Below are 20,687 nucleotides of genomic sequence, written 5' to 3' on the forward strand. Positions count from 1 at the left end.
AGAGGGAAATGGTTCCAAATCTTGGCATAAATCTGAGAAGTTGTTGCCTTAGAAACAACTAATGTTGTGTAACTCTCTTCCCTGGACAACCATTTAGGGTCTCTATAATTTGCTCGCTTCTACCCACGGTTTTTAAACCTTTAACCCCAGGTGAGAAATCTTAATCTCCTTCTCCAGTGCGGATGATAACAAACAACCTTTCTCTCTTCCCCAGACATTAAACATTTGGTGGGGACCTATCTCCTTCTTCTTGAGGGGGATTCTGTTAAGGTGGTGGAGAAAAATCCACAGTGATAGGGCCATTGGGAGTTTGATGACATCTGATCTGGGTTGCTCAGGACTGAGAAATTTCCTGGGTTGCAGGATTTTCACTGTTAAAACCAGAACGGCTGTTCACCATAGTAGTGGCATGGGCAGTACTGTAAGGGAGGATGCCCAGCTCTTTGGCCTCTGGGCTCTGGACAGCTCCAAGTTCCTCCCCTAGCATCATCAGTGGAGGGCCGTTCAGAGCATGGTCCCTACTGAATTGTCTGGTGATTGCTCTTTCAAAGATTCTCTCACAGCAGTTACATTAGAGAAACTGCTGGAAATATTACACACAGCCAGATTCAGTTCAGCTCGTTCAATTTTACTCAATTTATCAAGCCTACATGGAGTTTCTATAAATACTATACTAGAGGCAGGGGATACAAAGATGAACAAGGCTCAGCTCTGCTCCCTAGGGACTCTGTCTGATGGGAGAGATGAAGGTGTAAGCAAAGAGACACATTTCAGTGTGATGGGTGCTGTGCCAGAAGTGGCAGCCAAGACATGGGGAGGGGCATTGTTAGAGTAGTTCACTATGTGAGGAGGTCAAGAAAGCCTTCCCAGAGGAGGTAATACTTCAGTGGAGAGTTGGAGGATGAGTAGGCATTTACCAGCCGGACAGTAGGGAAGAGCACTTCAGGCAGAAGCAAGAACATAGAGCAAAAGCACAGAGAAAAGAAATGATCTGTTGAGTAGAAACTTCATGGTACATTTAGGGAACAGCAGGTCTGGCTGGAACACAGTGTTTGAAATAGAAGGAATGGTAGAAGAGGAGCCTGGAGGCAAGAAACAAGGCATAGACCATGAATGGCATTGTAGGCAATTATAGTAATCACATGCCCGTCTCCTTTCCCACTTCGCTGTTTTTGTTTTTGTTTTTGTTTTTTTCCAGATGATCCATTCTCCCCCACATAGCCATTGGCTTCTTTGAGCTAATCACAATGATCTCATTTCTCTTGGCAGTGGCTTGTTTAACATTTGAACTGAGACAAAAGTCTGGCCTAAGAGATGTGAGATGTGTTGAGAGCTCTGTAGGAAGAGAAGCCTTCTTCTCCTGCCGGAAGTTGTCATGTCTGCATGTTTGGCAGCCATCTTGTGAGCCTGAGGATAGCTGGCTTGAAGACCAGCTGACCTGCTGAGGAGTTAGGTCAGAAAGATAGGAAGTGCCTCGGGCCTTGGAGTCACTTTCCCTTAGGACATTTTGTTATATGGGATACATTTTACTTATTGTTCTAGCCATTTTGAATTGAGATTTCTGTTACTGGTGGCTGAAAGCCTTTAGTGATGTGGTAAAACACACTAAAAAGTTGAAGCTTTTGGCAGCAGGAGAAATGATGTAATATTATGAGTTTTGTTTTAGGATATTGACTCCTACCTGCCAGTAGCCATAATCCCTGCCTTTAAATCCTAGATACAGAAACACATTCATTCATCTAGTATTTTTTGAAACTTATGCAAAGTACAATTCTACATGCTGTAGATACAATGTCAAATGAGATATGCTATGTACTCTTGGGGGCATTTGCAACCCCTTAGTGGAGACTGGCAATTGAATCAACTTCACGGTGTAATGTGGCCAAGTGCTGTGGTAAAGTTACACCCAGGATATTGTAGTGGTGCTGTAGGGCTCCTAAATCAGTCTGATAAATCATAGAGTGCTTATCAAGGAGGTGATGCTTGTGCAGAACCGGCTGAAGACCCCTGAAGCAGTAACTAGCCATCCAGAGAGCTGCATGTAGGCCCAGATGTATCCACATCTCTGTCCTTCTGTTTCTGCTGTGGTCCCTCTGACTTCAACCCATTTCTGGGTGCCAGAGACCTAGTCTTATATTTGCCGTGACTCATCTCTTCTAGGTTTAGTCTCTTGCTTCTGTCTCTTGAATTGGCCGGTTCATCTATTCTAACTTACCTTTTGGTTGATTATATGTTTCCAACTTCCAGAGTCTTTCTGTGTATGTGTTCATATATTCTTGACTTCACAGATTTTGGTTTTTGCCTGCTGTTTCTGAACATTTTCTTGCTGAAGAGGCACCTGGCTCATGTTGAACCTGTCTGACTTTTTCCTACCCTTAACCCTCAAATGGTCTCCATATGTGGGCCGAGATATTAGCTGCCAGGACATATGAATTCAATGTACTTATAATAATGACTGTGAGCCTCACCGTGTTGTCATTTTGAGACTGATATAAAAGGTCATATTGGTTTAGAAAACTTTTGGGTAAAAATTAGGTGGAAAATAATTTTCCTTTTCCTTTTGGCATCGTTTTTATTTTGGTGAGGGTGGGTCTGAAGACTTTTCAAATGAGAAACTATATGCACAGCAGTATAACTTTTTTATTTGCCACAATTATTTGTCTTATGAATGATGTTGCTTTCATGTGGGAAGAGTATTAACAACTCTTTTAACATTATGTGAAAGGCCTTTCTCCAGAGGGTGAAAACCAAAGATGGTTCTCTGGCTTATGTAACCTTCCTAAGAATTGATTAAGTGCATCAGCCCCAGAGGGGTAGGGTATTTGGAAAGGTAGAATGGTTTTCCTAATGGTTTCTTGTAGGTTCAAAACAGCTTACTGTTTACTTTCTAAGGTCACTGAGGTTGAAATTCAGTAGGTAGAAAATGTTTAAAGAGCAGAAATAATATTATTTTTCAAAAATTAGAGATGCCACATATTTTCTTTCAGATATTAGATATATTTTCAAGAACTCCATTGAACTTAGAAAAACAATATAGCTCAGTATAAAGAAATCGAGCAACAGAAAAAGATACAAAGAGGAAAAAAAAAGTCACTCCAAATCCCACTACACAGAAATAACCATTGCTAACATCACTGCAAACATTATCCTCAGCATCTCCTTCGGATGAGATTGCTCCTATTCAGAATGCATGGTTTAAGGTCTTCTATTATTTCCATTTCCTGATTGCATTAATGACAGGAAAGGTTTCTTTTCCCTAACATTTTTATTATTAGTTTTGGTTACCCATGGGTTTTGCATGGATAGTGGCATTAAATGACCCTTACTGTGCCATCTTTGACCAAAGTACATATTTCTTCCAACTGGAAAAAATTCATATGAAAGAGGCTTAAGTGTGAGATGAAAATGTGTGGCTTCAGAGCTTTGAGTTACTGATCTCCATGGCTTATACTACTCAGTTCCCTCCCAGGACTCCCATTTTGGGGAGCCATTTATTCATCATCAGATATTATTGATATTCATAATTCATAATTGCATGGAACCACACAAATCCTAGTAAGAGACATAAAAATATGACACACTTTATTGCTTTCTAAGACATAATTCAGCAACAAAGGGAAGTCATCCATTCATTCATTTTACTAATCATTTATGGAGCACCGGACATCTGGCACTGGGTCAGATGCTAGAGACAGAAAGACAATAGATAAAGATGTAGTCTCTGTCCCCAAAGGAGTTCATAGTCCAGTAGGGAAAATAAACACATTGACAAATAGTGATCGCATCATATGACATGTGCTTCTGATATGTAAGTAAACAACAATAACAAGAGATCGTATCTGTCAAGTAGTTTATGAGAAATAGTTAGTCCTTGAGCATGACTTAGGAAGGAAAGAGTGATCCCATCTTGAGGTCTTCAGGGAGCAGAAGTATTTGAGCTGGTCCTTAATGGATTTTCAGTCTTTTAAATTGGCAGGGATGGGTGAAGATAGTGTTCACAAAGGAGGCAAGGCCACAAGCAAACCAGAGCACAGAGATGGGCAAGAGGGGTGTGAAATGGGGCAATTTAAGTCGTGCAGCCACTGGAGCTGAGTGTTCCTTTCTGGCAGTTGGAAGGATATGGCTTGCAAGGTAAGTTAGGGTGAGGTGGGTGACGCAGAGTTCTGTGTCTTATTCTTTGTACAGTGGGAGGTGACTCCAGGTTGCAGTGAGGGAGTGACGTGATCAAAGCAAGGTTTTGGTGGATTAATCCCCAAGCAGGAGGGATTAAAAGAAGAGAAATGCAAAGGAACTAAATTTATGCAACACCTGTTACCTGCAAAGCCCTGTGAACTTACTGCTCTTTGATTCTCAGGAATATACCCACAAGGAGGCACTTTTATTTCCATTTTAAGTCTATAGAAGTTGAGGGTCAAATGGCTTATGAAATTTGACCAAGGTTCCAAATCTAGAATGTGAAAGAGTCTGGTTTAGTTTCCCTGCCTGTCTGCCTTCAAAACATGGAACATGGTTTGACATCCTTCCTCTGCGCCATGACCATGGACTGGCATCACGGAGCTCATAATAGTTACTCTGTTTGTATTGAATGTGCTAAGACACAAAGTTATAAAAATGCATGGTTTGTTCAGGGTACAATCTCCACTCAGCCTTCTCAAGTTGGAGAGAGTTTGATAGACTAGCAGAAGGGTCTAAGCCTTGCTTTAACCCTAAATTGCTCTATTAGACCCTGAACAAGAGCAGCTGGAACAAAGACTCTCACAACGAATATTTCAAGCTTTGATGTTTTATTTCTTTCTATCTAAATAGAGTCTCAAGCCCTGCAGGGAAGGAAGAAAGAGAGGGCAAGTCATGATGGGGGTAATGGGAAGTTTCCTGCTCCAACTTGCCCGGAACATTTTAGCCACCTACTTTACCCAGACGCCCCATGCTGGCAGGTACCAGTAGAGAAACAAAAGAGTGATTTTGGAGTTGTGTGGCCCAGCAGGCCTTCTCTTTGCCCTACCTGCAGGTGTACCCTGTGGGTGTGTGTTCACATACACATGCTGTAGTGACGGAGTGGTTAAAATCAGCCAAAAGATTTCTCATCTCTCTCCCCTGGATTCTGTTTCTCTAGTGCCATGTAAACTTTCCTAACCTTTTTTTTTTAAAGTAGAAAAATAGTCTGGAGATATGAATATTCATTTAAATGACTTAGAAATACTTTCAAACAGGTTCAGAGGAAAAGAAAGACAAGTGTTAAGGAAAAGAAAGAAAGCATTAAAAAGCTAGCTCAAAAGCCTTGTGAGTGGATTTTGGAAAGAGACCTTTGATAGGATTTCTGATAAATTTTACATACATAGAGAGGAGGGAAGGAAGAACTCTCGAAGGTGTTCAGGCTGGTAAATTGTGGCATTGGTCACAAATCCTAGAGCAGTGCCACGACTTCCCTGGTTCCTCTTGGGCACATCCCCATTTCACCCCTTCAGAGGCCCCCAGTCAACCAGAGACTGACCCAAGTTAACAGCGTCCTCAGGAAGCTTTCCCTGTTTCTTTGCGTTTCATTTTAGTGCAAAAGAAAAAGCCACAACAATAAGGTTCATGAGGTGGCATGAAAGTCTTCCTTTTTCTAGCCGCTTCTTCAGTACCTGGGCTTGGCAGCATCTAGCTTTGCTATGGAAGAACAGTCATTGAGATTATTGCATCAAATATCGTTAGTGATTAAGACTCAATGTGGATGACAGATGGCAGCTCCTAGTTTCTACAGTAGGAGACAGCAGTGCGACAAAGCCCGAAAACAGCTGTAGGGGTAATGGTTGGTGCAGACAGCAGCAGGATGTTGAGCTTGGTTTTGAATGCCATACTGTGGGGGTGACGGGAACAAATTTGAGCACATTCAGAGGAGAGCAATGAAGACCAGGCAGCATCTGGAAATCTAGGGACACTGAGAATGCTTCCTCCAGAAAAAAAAGAGCCTGCAGTGGCACATGACTTTGGAGTTAGACTGGTTGTATACTGCTCCGGGCAGACAAAGACAGATGGGTGCCAGAAGTGCATTTTATGAAAGAAATAACTTTTCTAACAATGATAAAATGGGCTGCTGTGAGAGGTCATGAGCTCCCTAAGATCAGAAATGTTCAAGTGTATGCGTTTGGTGACCTTCCAAATCAAGGGTTCTGTGGTTTGATGGTTTCCGAGGGTCTCACAAACGACCTGTTTACACAAGTGCATGCACAACTGTCAGCTTGTTGATGCATCTTTCCTTGCCTTGCAGTCTCTTTTCTACCCAACCCATGCTGGCTTCTGTCCCAACCACCCCATGGGGACTGCTTCTGTCAAGTTACCAGTACCTCTCAGTCATCAAAGCCCATTGTCTCTGTCCCTATCTTCTTTCAATTTGGGGGAGCATTTTGCACAATGTCAACTCCTACATTCTGGAAACAGATCCTTCTCTTGGCTTTCATGACCTCATCCTCACCCAGCGGCTTCTTCCTACATCACTGATTTCCATCTCAGTTTCTTGCGAGTTTTTCCGCCTATGCTCAACTTCTAAATGTTGGAATGCTCCAGAACTCCTCTTAGGATTTCCTTCTCCTCTCTATATTAACTCTTTGTGGAGGTTTAAGAACATGGGTATACATTCCTTGACTTTCTTCTGATGCAGAGGTGGAGTCTATGTCTCCTCCTCTAGAATCTGGGTAGAACTAGTAACTCATTTGTTATGTAGCAGAAGAGATGATTCCTGACACCATAGGCTAGATCAGAAAAGGCCAGGAAGCTTCTACCTGATTCTCTTGGGACATTGGTCTTTGGAATCCTGAGCTTCCGGGACTGAGGGGGTCACACTGTGGGAAAGCCTAGGCATCTGGAGAGCCCACATTTGTACTCTAGCCAAAAGCCCAGCTGGGGATCCGGACATTGGGCAACAGAGACAAGCCTTCTCTGTGGTGCTCTGTCCAAACTCTTGACCCACAGAACCTGAGAGTGGAATAAAATGGTTCCTTTATGCTACTAAGTTTGGGTGGCTTGTTATACAGCAGGGTAACTAAAACACTTCCTAAAAGGTTTCATTTTATAGCATGACTTGAAAAATCAACTATAAATGACTTCAAAATCCACTTTCCAGCCCTGATCTCTTCCCAGAACTCCAGACTCTTTAATCTAATTATTTAAGTATCTATCTGATCTCTCCACTTAGTTTTCAGTAAGCATTATCTCAAACTCCATATAACTAAGACATAAAGCTTGACATTAACCCTTGACCTTTCTTTTTCTTCCACTTTTGCCTACACCTAGTTTTTCAAGCAAAAACTCCTTTAGTCTTGCTTCCCCATTTTGCCCTCAAGATGACATCTTATACAATACCAAGTCTCCACAGTGTCCCTGGGATCTGTCCCTTTCCCTCCATCTCATCTACCTCTGTCCTAATCCAAGTTAACATTTTCTCACCTACTGCAATATCTGCTTGACCATTTTCCTGTGTCCATTCTTATCCTCTTAAAATCCATTTTTAACATGAAGTCTGTATTAGTTAGCTATTACTGTGTAATAAATTACCCCCCAAACTTAGTGGCTTAAGACAACAACATTTAATACCTCACAGTTTCTATGGGTTAGGATCTGGGCAGTGTAGCTGGGCCCTCTGGCAATTGGTCTCGGGCTCAATTGGGAAGCATCTGCCTCCTAGTGCCCTCATGTGGTCGTGACAAAAATCCACTTCCTGGGAGCTGTGAGATTAAGGGCCGCACTTCCTCTAGGATTGTTGGCCAGAGGCATCCCTGATTTCCTTGCCACATGGCAGCTGGCTTTATCAGGGAAAGGGAGAGGGCAAGAGAGAGAGAGAGAAAGAGAGAGAGAGAGAGAGACCTAGCTAATCACAGGCTTTTGAAACCTAATCATGGAAGCGACATCCCATCACTTTTAGCATGTTCTGTTAGATAGGAGCAGCAAGTCAGTAAGTCCAGCCCACATTCAAGGGAAGGGGATTTACTCAGGGCACGAAAACCAGGAGCTGGGGTTGTTGGGAGCCATGTCAGAATCTGACTGCCTGCTACATTGCCCCAGTGTGATCTTTTAAAATCATCAATCGCATCATGGTATGCCCCTTCTTAAAAACCTCCGGTGGCAGATATATGCCATCATACGTTTGTCTAAACTCACAGAAGTGCGGTACCAAGAGCAAAGCCTAACATAAACAGTGGACTTTGGGTGGTTATGATGGGTCAGTATAGGTTCATCACTTGTAACAATGCAGCGCTCTGGTGGGGAGGTTGATAATGGGGCCGGGGCATGTGAGAAATATCTGTTTATGCTTCTTAATTATTCTATCAACCAAAACTGCTCTAAAAATTAAATATATTTAAAAAGCTATCCCTTATTGCACTTTGGAATGAATTCCCAATTTCCTATTGCTTTACAGAGCCCTACATGTCCAGCCTCCACCTCCTTTTCTCACTTCTTATTTTACTACGCTTTCTTTCACCCATTTCACTCCAGCCGCCCCATCTTTCTTTCTGTTCCTTGAATTCTCCAAGTATGCTCCTTCCTTGGGCCTTTGCATTAGGTGTTCTTCCCTTTGGACCACCTTCCCCACGGTGTATATTGGGATGGCTGGTTCTTTTCATGCAGATCTCAGCTTCCTTGTTACCTCCTCAGAGAGGCCTCCCTGACCACTCAGGGACTCTCTCCTCTCTTGCACGTCCCCCTTTTTGCTTCTCTGCACTGCTCTTCAGTATTGATTATTCTTGTGTGTGTGTGTGTGTTGACTTATTTGTCTGTCTCTCTCCCCCCTTCCCTCCTGCAAATGGAATGTGGGCCCCATGAGAGCAGGGACTGTTTCTGTCTCAGCTTCCATTGCTTTCTCCATCCTCAGATCTGCATCTGGATCCTGGCTGGCTCCTGGGCTGGGCAGGCTCTCTGGGAGCATTTGATCCTGCTGGCTGTGTCCACGGGCACCATTTATCGTCCCCTCATATGGGTGGCCCAAGTAACATCTCCGCTCTATTTAGCTTTTATATTTATACTTAGCTCTTATATTAGATTTTCTACTTATATGTATTATCTTTGCGGGGATTCATCTTTGAATAAATTCCTTGTCAGAAGTCCAGATACCACATGGAAATTGCTTCAGCAGTTCAACCAATGAACAGATTGGATTTAATATACTGACCAGTTCCAGCTTTGGTTCATTCACTCTACATGTTCAACAATATCAATCTCTGTTAAGAGGATTACCAGAGATTTTCCAATATACAGTTTCCATGACTAAGGTTGTCAGAATAGCTAATAGTTATAGGATACGTCTATGGTGGCAGATACTGTGTCAACTGCTTTATAGGTTTCAACTCATTTAATCAATCAACATTCCCATTCTACAGATGGGGAAAATGAGGCACAGAGAGGCTAAGTAAGTTGCCCAGGGTCACACAGGTAATAAGTGGCGAAGATGGAATTTAACCTCACAGTCTGACTTTAGAGTCCTTGTTCTTAACTAGTGCATGTTCTTGCCCACTCACAGTAGGCAAACTTCTGCAAAAGCCCTCCATCACGACTTAGCACAGGTATAGACCGGTTCCCAGACCCATGCAATCCCCACTAGGTATTTTTTTCAAAACTGTGCAGAGCTTCGAGTCTCTTGATTTGTTTACTGTCTTCATTGACTGTATTTCTACCATTTTAGGGACTCTGTTTCAACTATCTGGGAGAGAGAGAGAAATGTCAAAACACAAGCAGAGACATCCTCCCAAGTGCCCGTTGAAGCCATCGGTGCCACCCAGGGCACAGACTGTCTCTCGATATCCCTCAGATCCACCCTGGCCCGTAGTTGTGGGAGGGCTTTCAGAAATTTGTCTGGTGTTTTGGCAGGAAGAGAACAGCTGTTAGCTTGGTTATCACCTGAAAAATACTCCCTTGCTCTAAAGATGTTATGGGTTCGGTGACGCTCCCTGTGTGCCACCACTGAGCACTCTCCTTTGCTGTCACAGCGCAGGGTTTCCTGTGGAATTGCCTCATTCTTTGTGCATGTGGAGCTATAGCAACCCCCATGGGGGCCCCCTACCTGACCTTGCTTCCCTGCAAATTTCTCTCCGCACACATTTGGAAATTTAGCTAGTAATTTTCCAGCAAAGCGATTCCTCCTGCCCTGATGGTAACGACCAAATGGCGGACAACAGGGACAGCCCCTGTGGCCAAGTACAGAGATGGAATAAACAGCACCCAGCTTCTTATTCCTTCCCTTCTGAGAAGGAATAGTGATGTCTTGCAAGTCAGGAGGAAGACAAGTGTCCAAATAAAAATGATTTATTGAACACTATTCAGGGTCCCTCTGGGAGGACTGTCACTGGTGGGGTTTCCGCAGGGAGCCAGCTGCAGGCTGTGCATGCAGAGGGCCTGAGCGCGGGCTCCATTTTCTCTGGTACACGCCGTCTCTGGGTGGGAAGAATGCTATTTTTTTTGTTTAAGCTGAACACTCACCTGAACAAATAGCAGATGTTGATGAATATTAATTTGTGCTTAGATTAATGCTTCAAAGTGTCAATTTAATTTCTGTTTTACTCTTCAGCCCCTGATTGTAATGAGCTACTTCAGGATGTGGGGAGCGTACACCTGGGTGGGGGTGGGGCTGGAGGTCTCCTGGGAGCCTGGCCAGGTCCTCGGGCTTTTATCTCTCTGCAGTGGGACAATTCCAGAGGGGTCCGGGTGGCCCTTAGAAGTCACCCAGCAGCTCACTGGCCCAGTGGAGAGCTGGCAACTCCTCAAGGACACACACACACACACACACACACACACACACACCCCAGGCAGCCATTTGACTTTGAGGAGAGGCGGGGTTGCTGAGTGCCTGCCCAAGCTGGGCTCTGGGCTGAGTGGACAGGCTGCTGGGTGATGCCATCATGAAGTCCTTTGATGCTACCCCAGGCCATCTCTGTCACTGGATTTGCAGGTTCCTGAGAAATTTCATTCTAATCGATATCCTTATAGGTCCACATGGTGAGGGGAAGAGGGCCTGCTTTGGGAGTCAGGCATATCAGGGTATAAATCCCAGCCCTGAATTTCATCAGCTTAGGCCCATTTCTTAATCTGTCTGGGCCTGTTTCACTGCTTGTGAAACGGAGCCGTCGAGAGACGAAACGAGGTGCCTATGTCCACGCTTAGCAAGGGCCTGGCACCAACTTCCCTTCCCCCCTTCCCTCCAGAGGGGTAAACCCATTCCCAAATACCATACAAATTGAACTTCTTACTGAGTTTTCAAAATTCTGTTATAAATGTTTCTGTGTGTTGCCTGATTTCCTAATTCTCCCTGTGCCTCATTAGTAACTTGGTAAGTAAGCACGACAAAGGTTTCTATTTTGAGTTTTCTGCCAGAATAATGTGAATGCTACGATTTTTACAAAGGACACAAATGGCACCGTATTCTACATTCGTCTTGTTTCTCGTTCATCTATGTTGCTGTTTCTTTGTCAGTTGGGCAAATAGAATGGCTTCTTCCCTCGTAGGAAATCACCTTCTGTGGCCCCAGCCTCTTGCCTGCCTGGGACTTGCCTTCACCACTTCACCTTCTCCCTCCAACCTTGCCGGCTGTCATCCCACAGACACACAGGTTGATGGCATATTGTCTCTTGAACCGCAGTCAAGAGAATCCTGGGTAGTGACGATGTGCAGAATTGCAAGGCCAAGTTGTCCTGCTGTTGAAACTGTTGATGGCAGGTTTGGGCACACAGTGTGGGTGCCTACCTCCCTCTTGCTATTCCGCACTTAGATGTTATATTAGTTTCCTAAGGCTGCCTTAACAAAATACCAAAACTGGGTGGCTTAAAATAACAAATCGGTTATTTCATAGTTCTGAAGCTAGCAGTGCAAAACCAAGAAGTTGGCAAGGCCATAATCCTTCTGAAGTGTGGTGGGGCGGGGGGGAAGAAACCGCTCTGGCCTCATCTAGCCTCTGGTGGGGGCCGTCCATCCTTGGTGTTTCTTGGCTTGTGGCAGCATAACCGTAATCTCTGCCTCTGTCTTCACATGGCATTCTCCTGTGTCTTCCCATCATCCTGTCTCTGTGCATGTTCAATTTTCCTGCCTCCAAATGTGGACACGGTCCTCTGTCTGTGTCCAAATTTCCCCTTTTTATAAGGACACGAGTCAGATTGGATGGGGTTCCACCTTAACAACCTCATCTGGAATTGGCTAAATCTATAAAGACCCTATTTCTACATAAGGTCACATTCTGAGGTCCTGGGCTCAGGACTTCAGCATATCTTTTTTTTTTTTTTTTTTCCTTTTGCAGGAGGGCGGGGGGAGAAACACAATTCAACCATAACATACACAAATTACTTCTTTTCTTTTTTCTTCCTTGGGGAGCTGGTCAACCCTTCAGGTTTTACCTCTGTTTCAACCCCAATCAGCAAAACTCTTCACAATCTGGCCATTATTCATTTGTCCAATTGCTAAAAAAGTCTCTATTAGGCACTTACAGTATGCTTGGTCTGGAACTTCTGTATCATCTCATTGAATTTTCAAACATCCTAAAAAGGTATCATTGTTCCCATTTTACAAAGGAGAAAACAAACACGCAAATATATTCAGACACTTGCCTGTGTCCTCACAGTCCCTGTCAGAGCTCAGTGTGTGAGCTGAGGGCTTCTGACTTCCAGTCTATTAGGTCAGAACTGTATTGACGTGGCAGCCATCTTTACTTTTCTATACAACTGTATGTCTCTACCCTTGACTGCAAGAAATCCTGCCTGCCCTTAATCTCATCTCTTCCTCAACACTGTCTGGTCACTCTCTGTCTTTGTCTGGCTATTTTGGTGACATTGGCTCCTGCCTCCCAATCAGACCTGCGACACTGGCTCCTACTGGCTACTTCTCCCTTGCCCTTGTGTTCTATTCCCTTCCAAGGACTTTTCGCTTCCCTGCCTTTCTCCCTTCTGTCTCACTTGCTTTGTTCTCTTGATTCTTTAAACATGCCACTCTCCCCTGACTCCTGGAGTCATTCATCTACGTGAATTTAGCGGCAGTCTCTAGCCTTCACATTTATATATTACGGACAGCAATGTACTTCTTACCATTTGACCTCCTTTTTTTTTTTTTTTTTTTTAAAGCAACACTCATAGCTTCTGATGTATTTTAAACAGCCTTAAGACACCACTTTATACTGGCACACAGCCCAGTTCCTTACCTCTGCCGCTTCTTCCAAACATGACATTGGTCCCCTGGGGGATATTAGCTGTTCTTTCCCAAGCACTGAGAGGTGGCCTCTTGCTAATGTTATTGTTCAGTGCTTTTTTTTTTTTAACACGACGTAAAGCGTCTAGGTGTCTGACTGCAGCCACCTGAGCTCATTTTAAAGATCACCTGGCAGGTAGGTCTGCCTGTTAGAATAGCTACCCAAAACTACCTTAGGAAGAGGAGAGGCTCGCATTTTTAAAAAACCTCTAGAAAAGGAGATGTAGTTACTCCCTTGATAACATTTAAAAAAAAAAACAAAAAAAAATTCCCAACCTCAGATCTCCTTATTTTCTTCTGTCTGTATTGTACATGCTCATGTCCTGAGTGATCTTGTCTTCCTTATAACTTTTTAGGTACTATTTACATGCAAAAATGTCAAATCTAATTCTCTCGGTGCCATCCCCAAACTCTGTATTTTTAGCTCTCTGCTACCCACCTGGATGTCCTGCGGGCACCTCACACGTAACTGTCCTCCACCCTGGTTACATGTCCCCTTCCACTTCTCGTCTGTATTCGATGAGGCTGGTGTCCACCCCCCATATCCCAAGCTCATTACTATCATTCCTGATTCTGTGTCCAATCAGTTAGAAAAACCCTGCCATCCCAGCTCACACATATACATATACCTGTCTGTTGATCCTTGTTCTCAACATGGCTCACCAAACTTGAGCCCCATTGGCTGCTCTTTCTCTCCAACCCAAAGAGGCTTCTCTGGAGAAAGTAAACTTGACCACATGGTTGTCTTGGTTCTGATATTGCCCCTGGCTTCCTAATGCCGAGGGCAAATAGCTAAACTCCCTAGGTTGTTATTTGAGGCGCTCACAAATCTGACCGTGACTGACTTCTTATTCCTCAAATTCGGTCCCTCCAGCGTCTCCCCACCCCAAGCATACCAGTCTTCTGCCAGATGGGGCTTCTCATACCCTTTCATGGCTTTGTGCTTCTGCATGTGATGCCTCCTCTCTTGGGGATAGCCTTTCTCCCCTTCTCTAACTGACAAATGACTTCTCACCTTAGGCTGACAGGAATCCCCCCAGGTAGAATTACTGGCTCTCTCTACTTGCTTCATGGCATTTTGTTCATAGGTATGTGGTCCTACTCTAAGCTTTATAATTATTTCTGTGTTCCCATCTGCCTCCTCTACTGGGCCCTAAACTCGCCAGCACCTAGTACAGTGCCAGGCATTCCATGAGAAAACACGAATGTTTTTGAATGATTGAAAGCATCACAGTCTCTAATTCAACTCCATATCTCTTTATCCCTTTCCCTTCATTCTTCTTTTCTTTTTTTTTCCTCCATAGAGAAGGATCTGATTATCATAACCCAAAACCCACACTGATTAAGCTATGAACAAATATATAAATAAACAAAGAAACATGCTGGAGTCAAAAGAAGAAGAAGAAGAAGAAGAAAAGAAGAAGAAGAAGAAGAAAAAGAAAAAGAGAAGGATCTGATTATCATAACCCAAAACCCACATTGAGTAAGCTATGAACAAATATATAAATAAACAAAGAAATGTGCTGGAGTCAGAAGAAGAAGAAGAAAAAGAAGAAGAAGAAGAAGAAGAAGAAGAAGAAGAAGAAGAAGAAGAAGAAGGAAGAGAAGGAGGAGGAAGAGGAGGAGGAAGAGAAGGAGGAGGAGGAGGAGGGAGAGAAGAAGGAGAGGAAGGAGAAGAAGGAGAAGGAGAAGAAGGCGGCCATAGGATAAAGTCAAGGGTAGGGTGAGTACATCATCTCTGCCTGCCTGGCTCAGTGCAGGTGCTAGAGGCTGGCTGTAGGACTTCCTGGGCTCCCCGGCAGCCCCCAACAAAGAGCACAAGGTTGGTTTATTTGATTATTGGTATCCACATAATAACATATGGCTCTGGGGGCGACCAGGAACTCTAAGTCTTAAGACCCAAGTGAAAAAATCTCAGAAAGGCACCACATAACTGGACAACACCACCACCCTCTCTGTCTGATAACATAGTCAGCACATGGCAGGATAATTCCTGGCTGAGCTATGGGAGGGAAGTGTAATATTTGCCCAGTGTCCACATTAATGAGTTTTAATTAGAAAAGGTAAGCATATTTCCCCTTAGTCTGTGTCTGATGAACAGGAACAAGGAAAAGAGTTGAGAGGGGAGGGTCCCATCCTCTGACTAAAAGTCCTGACAGCTCCACTCACTAACTCGCTCGCTCATTCGTTGTTTCATTCATCGGGCAATATTCTTAATTGAATGCCTATTTCATATCAGGCTTTATGGAGGGTTTTCCCTCCACCTCCTACTGTGCAGTCTGTCCCATCCTGAGTTTGGCTGGGAGGTATGCTACCATCTATCAGCTCTTTCAATCAGAGGCCAGAGGATGCATCTGCCTAAATTGCTTCATACAGGATTCAGCACTGGAGCTGGAGGTTTTTCCGTGGCAGCTAATGGTTGTCATAGGGAGGAACAAAAAAGGGCTGTTGGACATGCTTCTTTTTAAGCGTCCAGGGAACATTTTCTGGCTCGGGAAAGATTGCTTTCACAGAGCAATTTTAGCCATTATCAACTGAGAATAAAACCTACTTTACGAAATTAAATTAGCCAGTCTTCCCTCCCAGATTCATTTTTCCTCCTTTAGCGTGGTGAAACCCATCTCTATTTAGCAGGCCAAGTAACCTCTCCTACCTCGTCGTTCAAATCATTTAGTAAAATAAAAAGGCTTTAAAAAAGGAGGTTGCAAATATAAACACGAGTGCAATTAAGATCTCAACTCCATTACATTAATATAACTACTTCGCATGGAGTTCATTATGATGCACATCAGGGTTTTAATGTTTTCTCCCGTTTAGTGCCATCCTTAGTTAGAAGGAAACATCGTGCTATAGAAAACAATCGTCTCTTGGGCTGGAAAATGGTTTGCAGAGGATTCCTTTGTGATTAATTAAGCTCACACACGATAAAGTAGAAAGAACCAAATAGTTGTTCTTCAAATTGACAGCATATTTGGTGAACAAAAAAGATTTATAACACTAAATTTAAATTTTCCTGATGTAATAATATACTATGGAAATTACTCATCTTTTTTTCTCTCCCTTTTTGCTGGAAACATGGTGAACCCTTAGGTTTTTTTTTCCTCCCTGTGCACATAGGGACACAATAAGAATGAGGGGAAGAGAAGAAAAGGAGACACAATGAGCAAGCACAGGCATGATAATATGGATATATGCCTTTATTTTCCCCTCCTTACCCTCAAATTATTTCCCACAAACATTTTACCCCACAATTCTTTGGAGTCCACCCTGAATGCATGCCGCCTTCTCCCTGGATAACTTCGCTCCTTCCTGGATATCATTCTCCAAATTGAAAAGCAGCTAGCTCCCTTTTCCTTTCAGTTCATCTGCTGGCCCAACCCCGTGCTCTGCTCCACTCAGCAGGTCCTTGAGGAAACAACCACTGCCAGCCCTTAGCATCTGAGCCACGCCTCATCAGTGGCATTAGAAACCTGCAACTAACAAGTCTGCAAAGAGAATGACGAGCTCTGCTTTGAAAAATGTTTCCTCTCAGTCTCTCCTTTATTTCATCTCCGCTCTGTGTTTTCTTTCCCCTCCTTGTGTCTGCATCTCTCTGTGTGTTTGTCCCTCTTCAGTTTGCTCTGTCCATTTCCTTTCCCCGACCCTCCCCTCTTCCTGGCCTCCTCCTCTGCCGGGCTTTCTCTCTGCCTGCCCCCGCTCTTAAATTCTGAGTCTCCAGGTTGCAATCAAAATCCTTGACGCCAAATTAGGAGTGATGGCTCATGTCTCTGGAGAGCATCTTCTATTAACTGGCAAGACTCAGGAACAGCTATTAATGAATAAAGGCAGCTCCCCAGGGTCGGCCTGGGGTACTCAGGCAGCACACTTGAATACTTTCTGCTGTTGAGAAACTCAGTGGGGCCTCCAGCAGTGATTTCTTGTCTGCCGGAATGACGCTTCCAAGGTTGCAGCAGGATCGGCGTGATACTTAAAAAGTCACCTCTTGGCGCTGTCCTTTGTGCTGTTGTGGTGGTGCGCCCCAGGGCCAAGCCAGCTAGATAGTCAGATGGGCCCATGATGATGGCGACACGAGGTAGACTTTCCTACATCTTCAGGAGGGAACAAAGGAATAATCCCTCTTGAACACCTTGTACATTTGGGAAGAAAGCTGACTTCTCACAGGAGATGGGCAGCTTTCAGATAAAGAGCCGAATGGGCTGAGACACCCATAATCATCCTCATTTGCTCAAGATGTGCAGGATTGAGAAGCAGAATTACCAAATTATTCTGCAAATCCAAAGAGATGAAACACAATAGAAGTGTTATTGATTGGGCAAGCTTGTCATTTCCTTGCTGAGCTTGTGATGAATGTCTGGAACAAATGTGTGACAAACATCCATGGACCACCTGCTGCCCCCTGGCTTCTGACTCTTTCTCCCTCCGCAGCCTCCCAGAACTTGTTTTCCAGAACTTTCAAGACAGTTTCCATAATGGAGTTTTAAAAAAATATACAAAATCAAACCTAAGGCCAGGCTTCAGTCTTCTTTGTCTATGAGGAATAGAGAAAAGGAGTTAAAAAGACTTTTAAAGTCGAACTACTAGCCTTATTCCTTTGCATTTCATTGTTTTTCAGTCCTTGATGCCATTTGTAAAATTAGAAAAACAAGAGCCTCAGGTCAATTCACTTAAGTATATATATTTGTTATCTATTATGTACCAGGTACTAATGAAAAGCTGGGGTCGTGGGGTGAGGAGAACATTTTTCTTGCCCTCCAAAAGTTGACAGTCTTCATGGACACAGATTTTTTTTTTTTAAATAAATGTCACATCTCTTCCCGGGTAATTATAAGGATCCCAGTCTCACCTTCCCCCTGATATAGGGACTTTCCGAGTAGGGCTGGCAAACACATATTATAATCCTTTCTCAGCTGGAATTGTTCAGTTTCTTTCTACTTCTTCTGGGGTTTCCTTGGTAGAGCAGTAGCATCTCTGTACTCACATAAGACCGCATATATTTTTACCTTTGAGCTGTGAGCAGGGGATGTTTGTTGAATGAATGAGAGCCTGGATTATTGTTCAATTATTTTGATCAATTGACCTTTCACTTTGGGCTGTGTGAGCTCTTCCAGGGAGGCAGAGCCTTGTGAATGTCATCCTTGTGTCTTCAAACTGTATGTACTCTCAAAAACTCTTTTGAACTATATTCAGTGTCATGATTTTGTTGTTGTTGTTGTTTGAAGGGAACGTTTTTCTTCTCACCTCATTCCAGACACGCTTGGGGTAGGGTTGTCGTAAGGTCATGTAAAGTGTGGATCTCGGCCAACCTGAGTAGCTTAGAAATGGGGTAGTTTGGAACATGCATCTGTGACCAGACATGGCAGCGTGTTCCTGGCCTGGGGCTTCTGCTCTGAAGTGTCTCTGCAGAGGCTAATACTGAGCAACTGAGTACAGTAAAACCTTGGTTTGCAAGAATCATTCATTCCGGAAACACGCTTGTAATCCAAAGCACTTGTATCTCAAAGCGAACTTCCCGATAGGAAATAATGGGAACGCAGATGATTTGTTCCACAACCCAAAAATAGTCATATAAAAATGATTACAGTTCTGTCATATAGTACAAAATAATAAATAAAATACAAGATAGAAAGAAAAATAAACAAATTCACCTGAACTTATCTTTGAAAACCTTTGTGGCCGGTGTGAGGGAGACAAGAAAGAGGAGGGTTATTGTATAGGACGACTTTCACTATCACTAATGGAATAACTGCTATCTATTGGCTCAATGGAACCTTTCTTTTCTTGCAACTTTAACAAGGAACCTATCCAATGACACTTGTTTTTGCTTCCTTTTGAGGATTTCACAGAAATGTGACATTGCATTGACAATCACCCACAATCCTACAGTGAGAGAGAGAGAGGAACCATTGGCTCAGTTGTGATCACATGATGTTTAGTATCATGTACTACTCGTATTGCAAGACATCACTCATTTATCATTTTAAAATTTATTAGAGACATGGGGCGCCTGGTTGACTCCGTCTGTTGACTGTCTGACTCGGCTCAGGTCATGATCTTGCAGCTTGTGTGTTCGAGCCCCGCGTCGGGCTTTGCGCTGACAGCTCAGAGCCTGGGGCCTACTTTGGGATTCTGTGTCTCCCTCTCTCTCTGCCCTTCCCCAACTTGGGCTCTTTCTTTCTGTCAAAAATAAAGAAAACATGAAAAAAAATTATTAGAAATGTTTGCCCATCTTGCGGGACACCCGCAGGACAAATTACTCGCAATTCAAGGTCTTCCTGTGTGTTTTTTTCCTTCTCCTGCCAGCTGTGAAGTGAGTGTGTTGGCAGCCTTCTGGCCTCTCCTAAAACTTCAGAGCACGGCCCTGTCCTAGTTGCAGAGATCCTATATTGGTCCTCTGTAGCTGCTTGTTCCTTGGCTCTATAGAGTTTCTTCAGGGCTCTCCTCTCTTCCTCCTGCTCTGAAGCTCCCTACACATAAATCTCTGGTGGTTCTCCTCTCTTAGGCACTTAGTCTCACTCTTCTCTTCCTGCCTGGCTTAGACATGGTAGCTGGATTTTGGAATATTGCCTTTTTGAGTGACTTGAAAATTCTTAGGGTACTAGTGCCATGAACAGCTCCTAAATTTTAATTCTTGATCGTGACCCAGGGTCATCTCTCCCTACCCTCATCCCCAGTCCTTGGGATACAATAGCCTACACCTCTTGGCTTTGTGCCATGTCCATGGAGAAAGCTGCAATTGCCCCAGGATAAGCTGCTTTTCATACTGGTTCCAGTTGCCTGAGTTATGGAGGGAAGATGATAGATGAATCTAAGGTCCGCATCTTTCTGTCTCTTCTGCAGGCTCCAGGTACGTGAGGGAAAGAGGTTTGTGGGTGCCATCTGCATCTGCCTGTTGAAGAGCCAGAAAGTTCACATGTTGGCTCTTGAAAGGAGCTGGGGAATGTCATAAAGAACCTTCCTGGGATAAGGAACTAGTGAGAATGCCAGCCTTATTTAAAGAAACATTCCAGAATGGGGCAAATCTAAGGAGATGCCTCTGACACTGGACTTTCAAAGTTAAACCCTCCACCCCCAGGCTTTTAACTCAAGAGGACAATCTCAAGGTCAGAGGCAGCAAAAACAAAGGCTCTGTGGGGTTGGCAATGCAATGCTTTATTTTTCATTTTTCAGGTCATTGCTTAGACTTAGGGAGGCCATCCTTGGCTATCTGAAGGCTGGGTTATGTGTCCTTCCTACACGTTCCCCTAGCACCCTGTGCCATCCTTTCTGCCAGCACCTGGCACGCAGCCTGACCCAGGTGTGCGAGGCCACAGGGGCACTGAGTACAGAGGCCCCCACATACCAACCAGGTGCTCAGTAAGGACTCACTGAGTGAGCACAGTGGGCAGCCCTTTTACAGCCTGGGTAGCCCATTCTAGAAAAAACCCTGCCACCTCCAAATGTCTCCAGGTAACTTGTATCCAGGATGTGATTCGTAAGGGTTGACTCGAGGA

The 20,687-nt window shown here is 43.9% G+C and overlaps 1 long non-coding RNA gene across 1 annotated transcript in view; it reads left to right on the top strand.

Moving 5' to 3' along the window:
- The window catches only part of LOC125173566 (uncharacterized), a 72,893-nt gene extending 58,155 nt beyond the window's left edge, over window positions 1-14,738 (top strand). The window contains exon 8 of the long non-coding RNA XR_007155079.1: window positions 14,502-14,738. This is a non-coding gene — a long non-coding RNA (uncharacterized LOC125173566). The remainder of the gene's footprint in view (window positions 1-14,501) is intronic.
- The last annotated feature ends 5,949 nt before the right edge of the window (window positions 14,739-20,687 follow it).

Source organism: Prionailurus viverrinus, chromosome A1 (assembly GCF_022837055.1).
Source record: "Prionailurus viverrinus isolate Anna chromosome A1, UM_Priviv_1.0, whole genome shotgun sequence".
Lineage (NCBI taxonomy): Eukaryota > Metazoa > Chordata > Mammalia > Carnivora > Felidae > Prionailurus > Prionailurus viverrinus.